We start from the raw sequence: 21,596 nt of genomic DNA, 5'->3' as shown, positions 1-21,596 counted from the left end.
AATTCTTCACTGGAAAGGAAACAAGCTTCCGGGGACCGGTTTCTGGCATTACAGCCGTCTTCGGCCCGGCTTGCTTGAATCCTGATGGTGCAGTGAGCAAGGGACTCATGTCTGAGCATACCCTTCCACACTCATGGTGGCCAAAATAATTTCAAAAAGGGGTTGGTGATGGACAGAGTATCTTAGTTAATCAGAACACTCCTACCCAGTCAACAGATATGGGCTTGATCCATCACCGTTTTTTAGCTCACTGCACCATCCCAGTTCAGAACCTGGCTATATGCAAATTAGTCTGTCCCTGGCCCAGTGCATCATGGGAACAGGGCAGACCAAACTACCAAGCCAATTCTTCACTGGAAAGGAAACAAGCTTCCGGGGACCGGTTTCTGGCATTACAGCCGTCTTCGGCCCGGCTTGCTTGAATCCTAAATGGTGCAGTGAGCAAGGGACTCATGTCTGAGCATACCCTTCCACACTCATGGTGGCCAAAATAATTTCAAAAAGGGGGTGGTGATGGACAGAGTATCTGAGTTAATCAGAACACTCCTACCCAGTCAACAGATCAGGGCAGTCGGCTTCCTTCGGCACTTGCTGTAGCGAGCTGCGTCGGGCAAGTAGGTAGTTGAACTGCACCGAACCACACCGTGCTTTGCTATTGCAAGTGAAGGTATATTTATACCTTTAAGGTGTTTAGGAATGCCAGCTTTGACGTAAAGTCAGGCATATGAACGTCATGAATGAACCCCTAAGGAATAGTTGTTCTTGCATAATAATGAGTTTCTTGGAGAAATTAATATCCAGGCTAGGGGAAGTCCCTTCTGCTTAAGAGTCTGGTTTTCCAAGAAATCGTTGTGACGTTTGGTGAATGGATGGAAGTAGCCATGCCTGTATTTGGGCAGCATGGGCTATGCCTAAATAAGGGCTTGATTTCTATGCTTATATAAGGGCAATGTGGATTGTACCTATACAAGGGCATGAATCTGGGAAAATTCATTCGGAATCTAAAACGCCATACAACACAGTAGCTTCAGCATCAGTCTCACAGATCCAGGATAGAGGCTGAAACATTAATGTCATAGCCTGAATATCCTGGACTTGTGAGTCAGAAGGATAGCGCTGAAACTGTACCATGCCCAGAACAGCTCTGATGAAAAGGAGCATTTGAGAGGGAGTCTGGTGTGACTTAGGCATGCTGCTAGTGAACCCCAGTGAGTGCAGAAGGTTTGCCGTATTCTAGAGGTGGGAGATGACAGCTTGGTGAGAGCCTGCTTACAACAGCCAGTCGTTGAGATAGGGGAAGATTGGGACCCCTGATCCCACCGGATGAGCTGCAACTGCCATCACCTTGGTGAACACCTAAGGTGCCTGGCAAGGACAAAGAGAAGCAAGGCAAACTGAAAGTGCTCATGACCCACCATGAACTACAGGTAATGCCTGTGGACAGGCAGGAAGGTAATGTGGAAGTATGAGCCATGCATGTCCAGCGCCACCATACAGTCTTGCAGGTCCAGGTCAGACAGGACTTGAGGGAGCGTGTGCATTTTGAACATCTCTATCTTGAGGAAGAAAATGAGTGGGTGCATGTCTAGGTTAGCGTAAAGGCCTCCATCCGTCTTGGGCACCTGAAAGTAGTGGGAATAACAACCACAACCTACTACTAGCATCAGCACCCTCTCTAAGGCACCCTTGTCCAAGTGAGCCATCACTGCCTAGTGGAGCAAGGAGAGATCGTCCTCCGTAAGCTTGTCGCAAGTGGGTGGCATGGGTGGAGGGGTAGTCACAAAGGGGAGGGAATAGCCACTTTGAACAATCTGAACAACCCAGTGGTCTGATTTTATAGACCTCTAGCAGGTCAGGTGATGGAGTATCCTGCATCCCACTGGGTGCCCATGATGGTTAAGAGGGCAAACTAAAAGGGTTTAGAGGCTACGGCTGCCGGGAGAGTGGTGATTGTTCCCGGCGCCATAAGGCCATTGATGAAGAAACCGCACTGCCAACGAGTCAGCAATGTCCAGCCTACATCAAATCGTGAACTTTGCTGCATCTCTTCCATCAGAGATAGCTTAGTGGAGTATGGGCCGGCACTCCTCGGGACTATCAGCAGCAGCGGCGCAAACCGAATCCCACGGGGTATGGGAGTAAGGGCCAAAAGGCATGCAGTGTTGCCGGACCGTAGTGCCAGGCTGGTGGAAGAAAACATTTTCTTTCCTATGATGTCCTGCCTCTTGGATTCCCTATCCAGTTGGGTGGTAAGGTATACATCAGGATTTACACCGGAGGTGGAGGCTTGGACCACCAAGCTCTCCAGGGTAGGGTGGTGTGTGAAGAAGGTGGGGTAGTGGCAGTGAGCAATTGTCCTGTTCACAAGAGCACCTGTGCATGATTTGGACCAAGTCCCCAGCAGGTGCATGGCTTCATAGAACTTGCAAAGCTGGGCGGGGGCCGTTCCCAGACACTCGGGGAGTCGCGAAGGCAGCCAAGGTGCAGGCTATACTGCTGAGACAGGTCTCCAATGATGACGCTCCCTCATGTCATAGTATGATTTCGATGGATGGGGTGTAGTCAAAGACCTTTTCGACTTCTTACTCTTCTTGCGCTTGTAGGACTTACCCGAAGATGACCTGGAGTGTGGCGAAGATCTTGGGTTTCACACACGATCCTGGGACCATCCTTTCGACCAGGATCAAGACTTTTGAAGCATGGCATGTCGGGCAGCAAGGAGCTTGAGGGATCGCTCCCTCAAGGCCTTGGAGTACATGGTGTGAGAGTCAACTCAGGTCGTCGCATCACAGTCACACTCGAGTCACCAGAGGGAAACAAGGTGTGGGCCATCACTGACATCTGCCAATGACAGGCGCCGCAGGGCTTGAAGCTGGCCTTCCTACTTAACATCCTGCTACACCAGGAGAAAAAACTCAAAAGACTCCTACAAAAAGTCAAAAAAGGTCAGTGAAAAATTGACTGGGGGCAGCTCTCTCAAGAATTGTGCTGACTAGCATTTAAAGTAAAGAACTGACATATGCGCTCTGGGGTGGCACCTATATAGGCACTTCGCAAGTAACTTTTGGTGTGGATGACGCCAGATGGGTATGAACGATACCACCTATCGGCGTGCAGGGGTACTCCTCACCTAAGTTAGCTCAGAAATATCTGCCATGAAATTTGGATCATTGCTCTCGCCGTTTTATGACATTATTTCCTATGAATATGCTTCCATTAAAAAATGTAATGGCTAACTGGTCCTCTTCTGAGAAAATTAGGAAAGATATTAATTTGCGTGATCTGTGGATTCAGGACCTCAACCACGTTCAATTGTTTGTCCTGCACTATTGTGTTTGCAACACAGCCTTCTTCATCCAATGTTTTTATTTAATATTGTTAAGTCGGTAGAGGCGGCACAAGATTTACTTTTCCATCCAATGAATTAAGTCATTGCACAGCATTTTTAAAAGGTTTTATGAATTATTTTTAACTTGTTCCTCTGTTGCTGCTAAGATAGGAGCGGGTGCTTCTCCCCTTGATGTAGAATAGTCTGCACACAATGTTACTTAATGTTGGCTGCTATGTTACAGGGAGATTGTCATCGGAACCGATTATTGAAGAAACTAGCATATACATCTGCTATTCCGGTCTTCTACTAATTATTTAAGCCACAAAGTTTTAAGCGTTTTAAAGGTTTTATGTACCTTTCTTAAGCTGGATTCAGATTTGCTGATACACCAGGGGGGTGATCTTTCTTTGCTGCTTTTATGAAGCAATTTGCACATAAGTTTTGCTGCTATGTTGAGAAATTTGTTTTCAAGTTTCATATTCTTGTACTGGGTTTCTATTCAGTTTATTTTTATTACGATTCATTGGTATTGTATTTTATGCTTTGTATTCGTTTTGAATTTCTTGTGTTCCTTTTTTGAGTGCCAAAACACGAATAAAGAATTGAATTGAAAAGGGTACTGTTCACAAAAATAATTTGGATCCAATCAGATGCCTGGGGATAATTCTAAGGTAAGGAATCTGTGGCTAGAAGTTTCTATCAGATAAATAAATTAATTAAATGAAAAAACAGCGCACTTAGGAAAACCTCACCCATTGACTTGGCCAACGCTGGTTAACCTTAGTAATAATGTCAAGTAATCAAAGCAAGGACGGTTCACCAGCCGCAAGGTAAGCAAAGAAGTAATTTCCAGGCTGGCAGAATGGGCACTAAATGTTGCAGAAATTAACAAAAATTGCAAGCGTTTTGTTTACTGAAGGCGAAGCAGGTCGAAACTGACAGGCCCTGTGGTAGAAAAGGCCTTATGATGGATCTCCAAAACAGTGGTGGGAGTGGATATTGTGCAGATTTCAAAGGTGACAAGGAATGGTATCTAATGGGTTTAGTATGAGGCTTATTTGTATGGCTCTATATGCCATATGTTCATTATTAAGCAGTAAAGAGCGACTAAAAATGGAAAAAGTAGACCTGGAGCGCAGAAAGGAGATTCTAAGAGGAAATCAGAAGGACCTTGGTGGACGAGATGACCCTTTCTGAAACATCAAAACAAATAGGCGGTTTTAGAAGGATGCCATGAAGGTGGAAAGGGAGAGAGAAAGAGACATTGGGCAGGGGGAGTAAGGATGGAACCGGAAAGAGAAGGAAGTAGACGTTGGGTGGATAGATGGCGCAAGTGGTGAAAGAAGAAATTGAACAGATATAATCTGGGATGATGGTGAACGATGGGGAGTACTAGTGAGAGGAATCAGGTCATGACAGAGCTCCAACCTGTGGTACCTATTCAAGATACGAGATCAGGCTTGAGATGTCTCAAATCAGGTGCCCACCTCTTCCTCCCTAACATGTAGTGTCTGAAATCAGAATAGTTATTCGGATTTGTAGAGCACACTATCACTCAGGAGAGTATCCTGGTGCTGAGCAGATGTGAGTCTAGTCAAACCCAGGGGCTAGTAGGACTTCTTGACAAGCCAGGACTTCAGCTTTCTGCTGTCTAGCTTTAATATATGCATTTCCCCTTGCACCATGAGTTGAGGGGAAGGGAGCAGTCAGAGCTGGGCTGACTCCACCTCTTTAAGTGTTAGCACTCATGTTAGTGGGTGGAAATAGTCATCAGGATTAGATTAGGAGCTTTCATTGTGGTCTGTAAGGAGTATTTATCCCTTGGAGCGGGCTTGCAGCCCTCAAGTACCCAGACTATGTCACCAAGGTCCCTGCCCTGGTGAAGACCCTTGCTGTGAACCTAGCTAGAGCTGAGCAGGAGATCACATTTGGAACATGAAAGAGGCACAGCACCCTACTATAACAGGCAGACACAATAGTAGGATGGACCTGGGCTTTATGGCTAGTGCTAGCTCTGAATTAAAGCGCAACATAACATAAAACACCTCCTTGGCCTGACAAGACTGGCAAGTCCTGGCATAGAGGGCATCTGCCATGGTTCATAAATGAGGGTTTGGCAGAGTCCATGGGATCCTGCTATTTTTGTGCCATATCTTCCTCAGTGATGAGGCTCCATCATAATAGTGCAATCCTCTCCTCACATATATGGGGTATCCCTTGCTCAGCATAGCCCTCCCCAACACATACCTCACAGCGCTGTGCCCCTAAGCCCACAAGCACATCTTCTCTTTCGACATGAGCTGCACTCACCTGAGGCTAAAGGGGTCTCTCTCTTTCTCCTGCTGACCTTCTGAGTGAGCTTCAGACCAGGCCTCCATTTGCGTGTCTTGATTCAGTGGTCCCTGCAGAACAGGACCACAAAATCCTTTGTGACAAAATAAACTATGATAGCTGAGAGGAGCAGGGGGGTTTTCTTTTGTTTTGGATGGCCTCCATAGAAAGCTATTGATTACACCAGATTCTAAATCTGGTAATTCACTGCTGAGACACAGCAACAGTTGAGAACAAAACACGTCTCCCACTGTTGCTATGTCCTCTAGGACTTCCAGGATGTCTGACAGGCCTCTTGGAGAGCTTGTGAAGCTGAGATGTAAAGCAGGTTGCACAGCTTCTGGGGGGGAAGGGACGACACAGTGGCTGGTGACCAAGTATGTTTTTTAAAAACATGGGACAGGGAGGAGAGGCCATTTTATTTTTGGCTCCCTCATTGCTCCTTTGCCCCTGTGTAGCTGTTGAAAGCAGGGGAGGGGGGGGAATTTTGGGAGCCATGCATAACATTAAAGTATTGAGGGTAAAAAGTTAATTAATGGAATGTTTTTTCACCTCAGGATTCTGAGTGACATTATAGACAACCCGAGCTTCGCACTTGTTGTCTATCTGATGCCACTCAGAACCTCTGGGTGAAAAACATCTCCGCAATACACTGTTACCTATCTATAATTCTATTTTTTAAACATCTGGGGTTCAATAAATTCGACTGGATTGAAGGTTTTCCATCGCAGGACCCTACATTGGCAAGATTAACAGTCACAGCATGCCAAATAATGGAGAAAAATACCAACATGAATGGGGATCCCAGTCACATGGGAGAAAACTAGAAGATTCTGTCAGCAGGAAAAAGGAGAAGTTTCAGCATACGAGGAAATAGCTGAAAGAGACATGATGGGAAATGTAGTTTCCAGAACATGAGGTCATGTCTGCAGGCCTCTAGGGCGACGTCCAACTAGACTGGGACAAGCCAGAAGAAGCATACAAATGGGGAGGTTCAGAACAAACAGACTTCTCACGTGGGGCTGTGGACTTTGGAAGGAACAGGTTGCTTATCTATATACTGCTTTATCCAATCACACCGTTGCACTGAATGACAGAAGAGAGAAATGCATCAGTAGCGGTATCTTGCTCCGTGAGGGGCAGATAAGTTATTTTGTCACAGATGATGTAGCTTTGCAAACTCGAAAAACAATTGCGAGAACGTGCGGTACACCAAAAAACGGAGAGATGTGGAGAGGCTGAAGGGAGATGAGTTCAAAGATGTTATCTATACTACTATTATAAAGTAAGAACTGGGAACCTTTGAGGCGGTAAACTCAGGAACCACAGCGCCAATCCAAACACCCAATACATCATTGGAATTGGCAGGGTCTGCAGAGAAATAATTTCAAAAAGGGGGTGCTGATGGACAGAGTATCTGAGTTAATCAGAACACTCCTACCCAGTCAACAGATCAGGGCTTGATCCATCACCGTTTTTTAGCTCACTGCACCATCCCAGTTCAGAACCTGGCTATATGCAAATTAGTCTGTCCCTGGCCCAGTGCATCATGGGAACAGGGCAGACCAAACTACCAAGCCAATTCTTCACTGGAAAGGAAACAAGCTTCCGGGGACCGGTTTCTGGCATTACAGCCGTCTTCGGCCCGGCTTGCTTGAATCCTGATGGTGCAGTGAGCAAGGGACTCATGTCTGAGCATACCCTTCCACACTCATGGTGGCCAAAATAATTTCAAAAAGGGGTTGGTGATGGACAGAGTATCTGAGTTAATCAGAACACTCCTACCCAGTCAACAGATCAGGGCTTGATCCATCACCGTTTTTAGCTCACTGCACCATCCCAGTTCAGAACCTGGCTATATGCAAATTAGTCTGTCCCTGGCCCAGTGCATCATGGGAACAGGGCAGACCAAACTACCAAGCCAATTCTTCACTGGAAAGGAAACAAGCTTCCGGGGACCGGTTTCTGGCATTACAGCCGTCTTCGGCCCGGCTTGCTTGAATCCTAAATGGTGCAGTGAGCAAGGGACTCATGTCTGAGCATACCCTTCCACACTGCAGTGAGCTAAAAAACGGTGATGGATCAAGCACTGATCTTTGGACTGGGTAAGAGTGGTCTGCTTAATTCAGACACTCTGTTCATCACCACCCCCTTTTCTGAATGATTTTGTCCACCATAAGCGTGGAAGGGTATACTCAGATGTGAGTCCCTTGCTCATTGCACCATCAGGATTCAAGCAAGCCGGGCCGACGACGGCTGAAATGCCAGAAACCAGTCCCCGGAAGCTTGTTTCCTTCCCAGTCTAAGAATTGGCTTGGTAGTTTGGTTTTCCCTGTTCCCATCATGCACTGGGACAGGAACAGACTAATTTGCATGTAGCCAGGTTTTGAGCTGGGATGGTGCAGTGAGCTAAAAAACGGTGATGGATCAAGCCCTGATCTTTGGACTGGGTAAGAGTGGTCTGCTTAATTCAGACACTCTGTTCATCACCACCCCCTTTTCTGAACCATTTTGTCCACCATAAGCGTGGAAGGGTATACTCAGATGTGAGTCCCTTGCTCATTGCACCATCAGGATTTAAGCAAGCCGGGCCGACGACGGCTGAAATGCCAGAAACCGGTCCCCGGAAGCTTGTATCCTTCCCAGTATAAGAATTGGCTTGGTAGTTTGGTTTTCCCTGTTCCCATTATGCACTGGGACAGGAACAGACTAATTTGCATGAAGCCAGGTTCTGAGCTAGGATGGTGCAGTGAGCTAAAAAACGGTGATGGATCAAGCCCTGATCTTTGGACTGGGTAAGAGTGGTCTGCTTAATTCAGACACTCTGTTCATCACCACCCATTTTTCTGAATCAGGGTCTGCAGAGAGACATAGGCTATATACCCCCAAAAAATATACGTTGTTTAAAAAATATACCTTACAAAAAAAAGTAGTCCCTTGGAAGTAGCGCCGGCCGTGTGCGCGAACGTGCTGACATCATCAGGAGCGCGAGGAGGATACTACCATTGCTGTTGTTTTGTGTTGTCCTCTGGGCGCTGCTTGCTGACCCCCCTCGGCGCTTTACAATGGAGGTACTCTCTGACTTGGATCCCCTGACTGGATGGAAAGTTTTACGGTAGGCGTCCACTGTCATATTCGTGTTTCTGTTTACGCGCAACCCCCTAAAAACGGGGTTTAAGTTCCTGCTCGGACGTGAAACTGAGAGTTTGGTGCCATGGCAAACAGCTCGCCAAATACATCGCCGATGGGAGGAATGCGGGGGTTATTATTTACGTCTTCCATGACAGCCCATGGGCTGCAGTCAGGGCTCAGAGCATGATGTTCTGTTGCTCCCTTGAAAACATGTTTGCAAGAAAGAGCAACTTTCCAACCTTCCGAACAGAGGAAGTGCTAAGGCAGAGCAGTCCCGCTGCCTTTGTTACAAGGTGGAAAGTTATAGTTTGTCTCTGGAGTAGCGATGACCTCGTGCGTCCGTAAATGCCGCTCTGTTGGTTGTGTCAGTACCGTATCATGGCAGGTGGGAGTAGATTACCATTTCTGTTTGTTTCCTGGCTTTCTTATAGTTGTGGTTTTGCATGTCCTAATGTAAAACGGGAACGGGAACTACAACCCCCATAATACAACTTTTAACAAAATGACCGAACTACTCACGTGCGCCAGGTGAAAACATGGGCTCCGTCTGCGTAATAATTTACAGTTTGTGGTATTTTTCATTGTTTGGGACAGTTATGCTGTGCACATTGCTTTCTGTTGATGGTTCAAAGGCTGCCATCCAGAGACGCAACTAGAGCCAAATTTCGGGGGGGGGGCGGGGGGGGGGAAGAAATAATTTCGGGGAGGAAAAGTAAAGCGGCGTTCAGCGGGAGGAGCGCGGAAGACAGCGGCGGCGACAGTGGGGCCGTGGGACTGAGACGGCGCGGAACCGACACCGGGTTCACTGAAATGTGCGGAGCCGTGGGGAGGAAAACTAATGCGGCGTTCGGCGGGAGGAGCGCGGAAGAGAGCGGCGGCGACAGTGGGGCCGTTGGGCTGAGACGGCCCCCGAGGAAGACGCGAGGTAAGCGACGCCCCTCGTGTAAAAAGGCTATTTTGACCGAGCTACACAAACCTGACAGCAGAGACCATAAATAACTGAGTACACATATTCGAGGGCAGTTTGTCGTGTGTGGTGCACGTTTATTAATACTCCAAGTCGCCGTCTGCTGCAGGCCAGAGTGGAGGATGCACCCTCATTGGGGATTGGTATCTCCTAACGTGGTGTCAGAGAGAGTGAGGAACCAATAGTTGGCCTTCCCTTCGCACCTTCTATGAGCCGACAAGCACACAGTAGGATGACGCGAGGTAAGGGAGTTCCTGCTACCTGGAAGCCTCATTGCCCCAGACAACGTCGGGACGGGCTGCTAGTTGAATTATAAATAGAGATTTTCTGTTCTTTTTCATTGGGCAAAATTCAGTATGTTTTCTTGGTTTTTCGACCAGGGTAACAGATTATGAAGCCACAGAGCAGAAGCATTGGTGGGCGGAATAACAGCATAGGGCCCCTGGCACATTTCCTACGGGGGCTGAAAAGGCTTTTTTCTGCCCTTTGCAGACAGAGTGCATGCTAAATACACTTCCTACCAATCAAAATACATCTCCTGGCTAATATATCTGCTCCACTGTGACTAGGCTACTATTAATGGGGATTTGGGGTCATGTTATTCCATGAGAGGGCTGGCTTGTGCAATAGAGGCAAAAAATGGGGAAAGTAGTGAAAAATCTAAAAACAGACGGGACAGAAGATAGTAAGCCCAACTCTCCATTCCTGCCACTAATGCTCTCTCTTGCCAAGAATCGCCTCCTAAACCTGACCCCTCACCCAGCGTGCAATGCATAGTTGTGTCAGTGACACCCACTGATTGGCCAGCTTAAGTGAGATGGGGTTTGCCATTAGGCCTGGGAGAGTTAGGAGCTCAACTTTCCTTAACTACTTCCTGTTGTGGAACTCATGGGTTTCGTCAGTGGCATATGGACCTTCAAGTAAAAGTAAACCTTGAGAATAACAACAATCAATTATACCAACCCATTGCTCCTCTGATGATCCGCCCTGTTCAGCTAGAGGACGGGTGCTGCTCCAGTACGTCTTGCTCCCCTAATCCCAGTCCATGGAAGATAAAGTCAAAATTGACCCAGAAACTGACCCATGCGTCTTTAGTAAGCATGTAACACATTTGTTCTTTTAAAGAACAATTTTCTTACCTTCTGTAACAATATTTCTAGTGAGTATTTTACCTGTTCTTCAACTGTTGGATCCCCACCATGTGGCAGATTGGATCTGTAAACTTGAAATGGCGCTTCTGTGTTGATTGGCAGTGCTTCGTCTCTGGGATCCACCCCAGATACGACATCACCCCGGTGCACTGACTTTGAGTTTTCGTCCTTCTGTTTGTTCCCTATGAGGAAGAGAGGAGTCTGATGTGATTGAAATAAGTTCCAGTGTACCAAACTATCTTGCAACATTATTAAAAAATCGCATAACCACTCCTCAGAATGGAGAATTGGATGAGAGCAGCAAGGAATCTGCAGGCAGAGTATCCACCAGAAAGATCTCTACCAAATGGTAACTTGTTCTTTAGATGGATACTTTTACAAGCAGAGTAGAGTGCTCCCCTCTTGAATGAATATCCAGGAAGTGTCTTTCAGGTGGTTGCTTGTTGGAGATGGTCAACCCTGGAAATCCTGCACCATTGTTCTGGCAAACTGGACATGTCTGAGGACTTCAGAGTTAAAACAGTAATGCCTAGTGAAGGTATGGACCAAAGATAATGTTGACACCGGTAGCTATCCGGACAGGAGCACCTTCTGGACATGGCCAAGACACCTTTGCTGTGGTGTGGTGTAATGAACCCGGATGCCATAAAGATCCACAGTCTGGATGCAGCTTCTTTATAGCACAAGAACTCCTGGGGATGGGAAAGCACATAGTGGAGATGGAAGCCACACCTCAGATGGAACACATCTCCAAGTACTCTCTACGGAAGAAACTGTAGGATGCAGAACTGCGGACATTGTGTGTTATTGTGAATGGTAAAAAGGTTCTACCAGAAGAGGTACTCTAAAGGGAGATGATGGACTGAACCATCTCTCAGCGTGTATGCCACTTGTGATTGGCAAGATGACCCCAACTGAGTTCATTTGCTTGCACTTTCATGGAGTCCAAAAGGTGGTTCACACTAGCCAGACAATGTGTGTCTGAGGCAAAGACCCCAGCTTTAGCACATCCAAGTTGACGAAATGGGAGCTCAAGCCACCCTGTCTACGAAGTACCATATCTGTCCTGTTGTCAGTACCTGAACTAATGACTTGGGTTCGTGATTAGGCCATAGGAACAGAATTGTGGGGGGTCCATGAGTGACATCTTGTTCTCACAAAAGTTACAGCGCTGTTCAGAAAACATCCCTGAAACACTGCAAGAGGTAAAAATGTGGAGAAAATAGTGTAGATTGGCACCCAGCTGTAGATTAGCAACCAAAAATAGGGAAAAGAGGATCTCATTCAGTGCGCTGGGGTGGCGCCTTCTATGGATCCTAGAGCCAAGATAAAGCTGTAGCACCAGCAATAGGCACTGGAGAGTCAGCGCTGCGGATGGAAGATAGGGCGCCTTAATAGACTGCCTGAAGCTTGAGCAAACCAACATGAGATTTCTGCTGTGTGGGCAATCACAGGCCTCTGCTCTCCAAAGGTAAGAGATGGCTGTTCAACCAAACGAAGTGACATCAGTTCTGACCATGGCCACCGCTAGTGAATATGCGGTGGTCATTCTCCAGTTAATGCCGAAGGCTTCCAGCTAACTTTGGAGAAAACAGAATGTTGTTTGTGGGGAGTCCCTTGAAGCAGTAGCTCCACAGGAGCGTGCATGTGCCACCAAGGGTGGGGGAACCAGCAGAATGTATGAGGTGACCAGACCCAAAGCTAGAGGACTGTCGGGGCCAGAAGGAGAGCTCCCGCCCCAAAACATAAGGATCATAACCTGAATGTCTTAAATGTGGCCTTATGAAAAGATGGGGGGTGGCTTGGGGGTGGGATAGGGAGAGCGTGGCCTGCAAATGGTCTGACCAACTACGGTGATTGCACTTTCAGCAACCAGTCATTGAGGGAAGTGAAAGAGATCCCCATCCTTCAAAAATGGACAGCCACAGACATAACCTTTGTGAAGACCCTGGGGCCAATGTGAGCCCAAATGCGAGGACAGCAATCTGATGGTTGGTGAGCCCACTATGAAACACAGTACCTCCTGTCCGACTACAGGAGTCAAGGGACAGAATCCAGTCGTAAAGCCCCAGGGCCAAAAAGACCTATGCAAGAAAAAGCATTTTGAACTTCTTTCGTTGAAAGTCATTCAGAACACAGAGGCCCAAAATGGGACGGTCATGTACAACTCTGTATCCCTGCCCTATCGCGTTCGCTGGAACCAACTCCACTGCTGCTTTGTTCAACAAAATAACTTCCTGCTGCAAAATGTGGGCATGGTCTTCCTGAGTAACGTAGGGAACAGGGGAAGTGGTAGGTGGCAACTCCTGGAAAAGAAAGGTTTAGCCATGCGCAACAATCTGAAAAATCCAGCTGTTCATGGCGACGAACTGTCAGTGTGTTAAATGGAAGAACTTCCTTCCTCTAACAAGTCGCATGCGCTAAAGGGTGGATTTTTCTGTCGGGTGAGGACTGCAGCTGCTCCTTCCAATGGCATCTGAAGCCACCAGAACCCCTGTAATTCCAAAAGAATTTGTTAGGCTGTTGTACTGGCCGAGAGGTCTGGGGCATTTGAAAACGCAACCCCTGAGAATATACCCTGAACTTTCAGTAGTGATGACTTAAATGGCTAGAAAGGAGGACCTTTCTCCAAGGACCGAACCATAGCCTGACCTTGCATGAAGAGTTCCAGCTCTGAATTGGGCCTTTTTGCCAAAAAGATAACTCCAGGAAAGGCAGATGGATGGTGATGGAGGAACTCATGGACTGGATCCATTGTGTCCAGGCCAGAGCGACGAATCAGCTTGGCATGGCAGACACATTCAGCAAAATGGCTGGAGAGTGTGGGTCGACCATCTGTGCCAATTACCATTGAGGGAGAAGGTTGCCCGCCTCTCTGCTATCATCATCATAATAAATTTATTCGACAATTTAAGTCATAAAAGTATACATAAAATGCACAATTTTAGATTAAAAATCCATAAAAACGTATACATAAATATTAAAAGGTATTACACTACATTGGACTATTGCCGAATATGTTCTTGCATTATTTCATAAATCCTAAAAACAAACTCATCAATATGCATTTGGTCCAGGGGAGTATTGCACAAAAGTTCATAAAAACAACCCTCCAAATATTACAAGTATAAATCAGCTTAAAATTCATATGCCTCCCGCTATTTGTTTTATACGGATTACCCAGGCCCATTAAAAAAATTTAGCCATAGCAACAGCAATTAAAGGCATCGGGTCAGTACAGAGGATTCTTAGCGCCTCTTGATGTCTATGGATACCAAACAATTTGCATATAGGTTTAATCCACATCGATCTAGGGGTCGAATACAAAGGACAGAAGAAAAGGAAGTGACTTAGTGACTCTTGTTCCTCCCCACACTTAGGACATCTGTCATTACCATTTTCTCCTGCCCATGTAGCTGTAAAAGACCTTACTGGAAGGGTACCTACTCTTAGTTGGAAATAGAGCTTACGGTCCTGCTGTTTCCCGATAGTGTCCCACTATAGTTCCAGCTTTGGTCGGGCTTTTATTTCCAAAAATCGGCCTGTTAAGTGTGAGGAGAGTCCCTTTATCCTTGCTTCTGTAAACACCATCTCCCAATACTTTTCTTTTACAATTTTTTTGGAGGGGAATAAAGCGTTTTCTGGGTCATCCCAGAGCTCCCTCATTCCCATTTTGAAAAGTAAAGACCGAATGGCCTTCAGCCAATGAATTTTTTGGCATGAATCCATAATCATTATTTCCCTCAGTCCTTGGGCATAATGCCTTAGTTCTTCAGTGGACCATAGACGGCGCCAATACAGTAACGGCCGTAGGAAGGCAAGATCTTGCACCGTCTTTTTTCCAAGATCCCACATTAGTGGTGTTAACGGGGTACTTATGGGAACGCTTGTAGCTTTCCGCAGAAATTCATTTTCTGCCAGCGTCAGCTTTCTTAAATCCTCGAATCCCCAAAGTTCAGCACCATAGAGTGCCGAACTTACCACCTTCATCCCGTAAACTTCCAACAATGGGCTGATGGGCTTTGTTATCGACGAGCTATCACCATTGCCACAATACACAATGATGGCATTTGAACGGGGTCTGTTATAAACTGGGCTTTTTTGCAGATGCCCCCCACTTTTTGCCCCCCATTAGAACTGCTAGATGGTGTTTTTTGACTATGATATTGCACCGGGACCTGCTAACCAGGCCTCAGTGCCCATGCTCTTTCCCCTAAAAGTAATGTTAATTGGTACACTCAATTGGCAGAGTACTTTGCCCCCTTATAAGTCCCTAGTATATGGTACCAGTGGAACCCAGGGCAAAAGGGGTCACCAGGGCTGCATCACTATATTGTGCCACCCTGTGTGACCCAAGTAAAAGTATGTCTACAGGTCTGCCATTGCAGCCCTGCACTAGCAGTCTGTTAGCTCGAGAGTTTCTCTGCACACACCATGTGCTGCAGAGCCACATCATTGCCTTAATGTAAGCAAGTCACTCGTAAGGTTTTCCTCCTAAGCCCATGAGGTAGAGTGCATTATATTAAAGGTGTGGATATATAGGTTTATACACATATATCCCCAGAGTAACCCTGTAAAGCAAGGCTTTTTTGTACATATCAGGAGGTCAATAGAGTAACATGGGCTGGCAACCGGGTAACTCGAGATAGCCAGCACCATTTTGAAAGGACCAAATTATGCCAGGTTTGGTGTCAAACACCTTGCTTTTGCACCCCCAACATGATTCTCATGTCAAGGGTGAGTTGGCATGCACGTAGGTGTCACTGAGTGGGTGCCCACCTAAGGTTTAGTGCTCCAGTGCCTTGGCGGGCTTCCCCGAGCTGTTTGCCGCCAAGACAAGAGTCTGCCCTCCTGGTGGGATGTGTTAGCACTTCTCCAGGATTGAAACAAAGGCCTGGGCAGGACGGATGTCACACCTCCCTGTACCAGGATGGCTAGTGAGGCGGTGAGCCTCAAAGGCTTCACCGCTCTTGATGTGCAAGTGTACTTGTCCCCCACTTGAGGACAAAGACCTTCCTGCCCTGTCTAGTCGGACAGGTGGCAAAATAATGTTATTCAGGAGCTGTACACCTCCAAAAGGCTAGTGCACTTTTAGGGTGGGCTAGGTTCAGCCATAGCACCTTCATTAGAGAACACTGGGTAAAAAGGTGATGTACACCACATAATGTTGTCACCCCTGGGGTGGGTTAGCCACAGGACCAGAAGCCAATGGCCACTGTCCCTTACACCCTTAAGGAACCATAACTAGGATGTTAGGGACTCCTCTGACACCAGATCTCAGATCTGACTTTGAAACTGAGAAGAGGCACAAAGAAGACACCATCACTGACAACAGGGCCTTGGACTCTCCCTCAGAGAGAAGATACGATACTTAAGCACCCTGAAGAGACCATATACTGGAACCGTGTGTTTGACGTGTGTCTGTTGCTGAAGCTCGTTGCTCCCAGCAAGAGGCACTCCAGTGGATGCCAGGAACCGAAGCAGACTCCCAAGGATTGGTGGGTCCAGTCCCCTGCAAGCTGTAGGACAATCGACGAGCTGTGTGACAAGAATTACAACCTGCTGGGCCTATCAAGAGTGAGCCCAAAGAGAAGTGGTGTCCAGCAAGTCCGAAGGTGTAACCAAGCTTACACCAAGTTTCAAGCTGCTACTCCACTCCTGTCACCATCCAGCTGCCAAAGTAACCATGGACTAAATTTGCCACAGCCAAGGCTTGGTGATCGCCCGTCGGGGGATCGACCCTTAAACGATATTTCCAGCCCGAGAGCAGCTTACAGCGCCCAACGTCGGCAACAACTCTGCTCTGTGTTCCTGCCATACCACATACTATTCCACCTTGCAACAGTGTCAGACAGAACCAAAAGGACCCTCCAGCCTGCCAAGGTATTCCTCGCGAGGCAAGTGCCTGTGGGGGAAGCCTTCATCCATCAATTATTCCGCTAACCAAAATGCTGAACAAGAAAAGCCAGGGAAGGAACTATCGGCTGTAAGACAGCGCTCCCAATTACTTATTGGGGCCTGCAAGTGTATCAGAGGGAGCCATGGTGGAGTGTAAGATGGCCAGCATTGCCTGTGTGAAATTCGCACATTATGCAGGCATTGCACCACGGGCTGGAAACTCTCTGGACAGAGCAGGGGCCACGGCATCTGCTGCTGGCATCGTGGCCAAATCTGGCGACAGGTCTATCTCCACCAAGATGGGCTCAAAAGACAAATATTGAAGCCAGGGAACAATGCAGCATACAATGTGATTGAGAAGCCAAATCATCCCTTGAGATGCTTCTTTTTCCCCATGAGGACTTATCCTTGTCAGTGGCCCTCTTCAATGCCTTACTGACTGAAGTAAAGCCCGTGTGGGATCTGGGGACTAGGTCTTAGGTCTGGGGAGGTGCCAAGACAGATATCATCCCAAGTCTGCTCAATGAAGTTTGACCACCCATGATTTGAAGCATCTGATATGAAAAAGGCCACGTTTGGCGCACACCTAGGAAATCATGCATGGGACCTTAGAGACAGTCTTTGGGAGGGTGGGGGTTGCAATTGTGGCATCATGTTCAGGCAAACGCAAGAGGGCGTAAAGCCTGAAATGATCAGTGGAGGCATGCCTGAAAAACTGCAAGATGCAATAATTGGGAGAAAATTAGTGTCAGAGAGCAACTGCAGATCTGCGTCAAAGGGCTGAGAAATATAGGAACTGACATCAGTGAGAAGTGGGGGCGCCTTTAATGGACTTGTGATATCATATCCACTTTTGGATCCTAGAACCATGATTGAGTCATAGCACCACCTACTGCTTCAGTGTACCTTCTAAAGGCAGCCCTCTGGGAGGGGGAGTGTTGGAGGGGTGAGAGAAAGGGTGTCCCATGGACCCTCCCAAACATCCCCTGCACACAGGTACAGTCACTCATTGTACCAGCCTACAAGGGGACCTCTACCCTCTTGAAAGTGCAGGCAGCAGGCCCCTGCACTGTGAAACAAGGAGTGGCTTTGAAGCAGCCGTTCTGTACTTCACTTGAATGTGCTGCCCTGGAGGCAGTGCCTTCTGCATAATACGGCGCACTTTCCCTGCTTGCACCGGGTACAACTTCCCTGTTTCCGCTGGTGTGCCCTTTGAAAGGTGCACGGTGGCGCAAACAGGGAAAGTGTGGCGTATATATAATAGGGATCCCGATTGTGCTAGAGTTGACCCATGGCAAAGCTAACACACAAAAATAGCAGAAAGGGAAAAGGACTCACTATTTCTGCCCTTCCCTGATAAAAGAAAAATAAACTATCTGCCTCCTGTCACACACTGGAGCAGTAGCACAACATCAGCAAAACATCCCTATGTGAAATGGCAACAATGCAAAATAATGAATACTGTTGTTTACCACTAGTGTCTTAGGGCTTAATATACTATTTCATTAGAATTAAATTAACCAAATTATTACCTCTTACTTTTACATTTTCGATGTCTTGACTTTACTACTCATGAGCCAATGAAATGGGGCTGTATGTCTCACTAAAAACAAATCTTACAAATTGCTAATTTTAGCCTTTTTTGTCCAGTAAGACTACTTACACATTTGTCAAGCAGAGGACTCTATTTCACACGTATTAAACTGCATCCTTGGTTACACAGGCCACGGGCCGTACGGAAGCGTGAAAAGCCTTCTTAGGTCACAACTCTTTAGACCCAACAACACACACACCTTTTACATCCCACTTTTTTTAAAGCTTTTTTTTATTGAGACACACCCTCAAACTTAGGTGTACAAAGTAGTCAGCGAATAGAGGTCTACATGGTTGTAGTTCAGGCATATCTTAATATATAGGGTGACCAGGCAGCCCAGATTTGCCCGGACAGTCCCGTTTTTTAGGTCTTGCCCTGGCAAGAGCTCGCGAAGCGCATTCTCGCCGTGAGAACTATAATTTTCACCTCTGCTTAGAACGAGGCAAGAGGAGACAAGAGATGTGCACGCGCAGCCTGCCGTAATCGGATCAGGTCGCGCGCGTGTTCACCATCTCCTGTCTCCTTTAGCCTCCAACACATACAGGCACATCTCCCCTGCTTTCGAACACGCACACACAAGTGCACACATACAGAGACACACAGCACACCTCCCCCCGCCGCCGCCCCCACACGCACGAGCGCACACATACAGAGACACCCCCCCGCCCCGGCCCCACACACACATGAGCGCACACACGCACACATACAGAGACATTCCCCCTCCGTACAACTAACCACACTTACCGCATCGGCGCCACTCCGGACTCTGCAGCCTCCCGCGTCACCACTGCTCCTCTCTGGGCCAGCCACTCCGTGGGCGCGGGCTTCAGAAGACGGAAGTCCCGCCCCACAACAGGTTTCGGTTTCGCTCACGTCTCAACAGCTTTCTTCAATGCTTGTCTACTTCAAAAGTTTTTCCTAACAAAGTGCAGGAGTTTATACCCGTGTGAGCGTGTAGCCAGTTTGAAATGTACGCCTAGGGTATTACTTTAACCAGGCAAAATACTGTTTGCATTACTAAATGTAAGGGGCAGAGGCCGCTCCAGCCCCCTAGGGCTGCCAAGGGGCAGATGCTGGGAGGAGCGAAAGGGGGTGGTGATGGACGGAGCATCTGAACCAATCAAACACTCAAGTCAAGAGATCTGGGTTTAATCCATCACCGTTATTCAGCCCACTCTACCACCCCAGTTCAGACATGGCCATAAGCAAATCAGTCTGACCCTGTGCCTCATGGGAACAGTCCAGCCCTAACTGCCAAGTCATGCCTTCCCTAGACCGGAAACAAGCTTCTGAGGACCGGTTTCTGTCATTTCAGCCGTCTTCAGCCCGGCTTGCTTGAATCCAGTGGCAAAGTGAGCAAGGGACTCACGTCTGAGCATACCCTGCCAACTTATGGCGAACAAAGTGGTACAAAAGGGGGTGGTGATGGACGGACCATCTGAACCAATCAAACACTCACACCCAGTCAAGAGATCTGGGTTTAATCCATCAACGTTCTTTAGCCCACTCTGCCACCCCAGTTCAGACATGGCCATATGCAAATCAGTCTGTCCCTGTGCCTCATGGGAACAGTCCAGCCCGAACTGCCAAGCCATGCCTTCCCTGGACCGGAAACAAGCTTCCGAGGACCGGTTTCTGGCATTTCAGCCGTCTTCAGCCCGGCTTGCTTGAATCCAGTGGCAAAGTGAGGAAGGGACTCACGTCTGAGCATACCCTGCCAACTTATGGCGAACAAAGTGGTACAATAGGGGGTGGTGATAGATGGAGCATCTGAGCCAATCAAACACTCACACCCAGTCAAGAGATCTGGGTTTAATCCATCACGGTTCTTTAGCCCACTCTGCCACTCCAGTTCAGACATGGCCATATGCAAATCAGTCTGACCCTGTGCCTCATGGGAACAGTCCAGCCCGAACTGCCAAGCAATGCTTCCCTGGACCGGAAACAAGCTTCCGAGGACCGGTTTCTGGCATTTCAGCCATCTTCAGCCAGGCTTGCTTGAATCCAGTGGCAAAGTGAGCAAGGGACTCACGTCTGAGCATACCCTGCCAACTTATGGCGAACAAAGTGGTACAAAAGGGGGTGGTGATGGACGGAGCATCTGAACCAATCAAACACTCACACCCAGTCAAGAGATCTGGGTTTAATCCATCACCGTTCTTTAGCCCACTCTGCCACTCCAGTTCAGACATGGCCATATGCAAATCAGTCTGACTCTGTGCCTCATGGGAACAGTCCAGCCCGAACTGCCAAGCCATGCCTTCCCTGGACCGGAAACAAGCTTCCGAGGACCGGTTTCTGGCATTTCAGCCGTCTTTAGCCCGGCTTGCTTGAATCCAGTGGCAAAGTGAGCAAGGGACTCATGTCTGAGCATACCCTGCCAACTTATGGCGAACAAAGTGGTACAAAAGGGGGTGGTGATGACTCCGGTCCAGGGAAGGCATGGCTTGGCAGTTCGGGCTGGACTGTTCCCATGAGGCACAGGGTCAGACTGATTTGCATATGGCCATGTCTGAACTGGGGTGGCAGAGTGGGCTAACTGGACTCACTCAAACTGCAGAATGAAAAAAACGCTGCGCAGTTAGCAGTGTTAGAGGAGCAGAGGAAAGACCTAACCAAGCAGCTCCAGGAACGGGACAGTAAGATCGCAAGCCTGCAGCAGAAGTTGAAGGTTTTGGAGGACAAACTGAAATCTAGGCAGAAAGAAAAAGAAAATATGGAAGAGACTATTGATATTCTTAGGAAAGAGTTTAGCAAGACCGAAGAAGCAAGAAAAGAATTAAGCATTAAAGCTTCGTCTTTGGAAGTGCAAAAGACACAACTAGAGGCCCGTCTGGAGGAGAAGGAAGCCATGGTGAAGGCACAGCAAGATGAACTAAACAAACACTCTCACATAATTGCAATGATCCACAGCTTAAGTGGTGGCAAATTTAATACAGACACAGTGATTCTTAGTCTTTAGGCTCGTGTCATGAGTTCAGAGACGGGTAGGAAACCGATAATTAATTTTGTTTGCTATCTACGTTGTCCTTCTTTGTCGAGTCCCAACATGGAAGCACGATCAAATGCCCGCACTTTGATTGCACACGTTTTTAATCCTATTGACGGATGGAATACATTTGGGCGCTTTTAATCTACTTTTACATCCCGATTAGTACAAGTGACAAAGGTTTTTTTCTTCATTACATATCC

General features: G+C 47.6%; 1 long non-coding RNA gene across 1 annotated transcript in view; it reads left to right on the top strand.

The window, feature by feature from the left end:
- The first annotated feature begins 806 nt into the window (after positions 1-806).
- LOC144797827 (uncharacterized) overlaps positions 807-21,596 on the top strand; it is a 40,840-nt gene continuing 20,050 nt past the window's right edge. The window contains exon 1 of the long non-coding RNA XR_013603474.1: positions 807-4,002. This is a non-coding gene — a long non-coding RNA (uncharacterized LOC144797827). The remainder of the gene's footprint in view (positions 4,003-21,596) is intronic.

This window comes from Lissotriton helveticus, chromosome 12 (genome assembly GCF_964261635.1).
Source record: "Lissotriton helveticus chromosome 12, aLisHel1.1, whole genome shotgun sequence".
Classification (NCBI taxonomy): Eukaryota; Metazoa; Chordata; class Amphibia; order Caudata; family Salamandridae; genus Lissotriton; species Lissotriton helveticus.
Note: the sequence above shows the minus strand (reverse complement) of the source record. Positions and strands in the feature narration are given on the sequence as shown.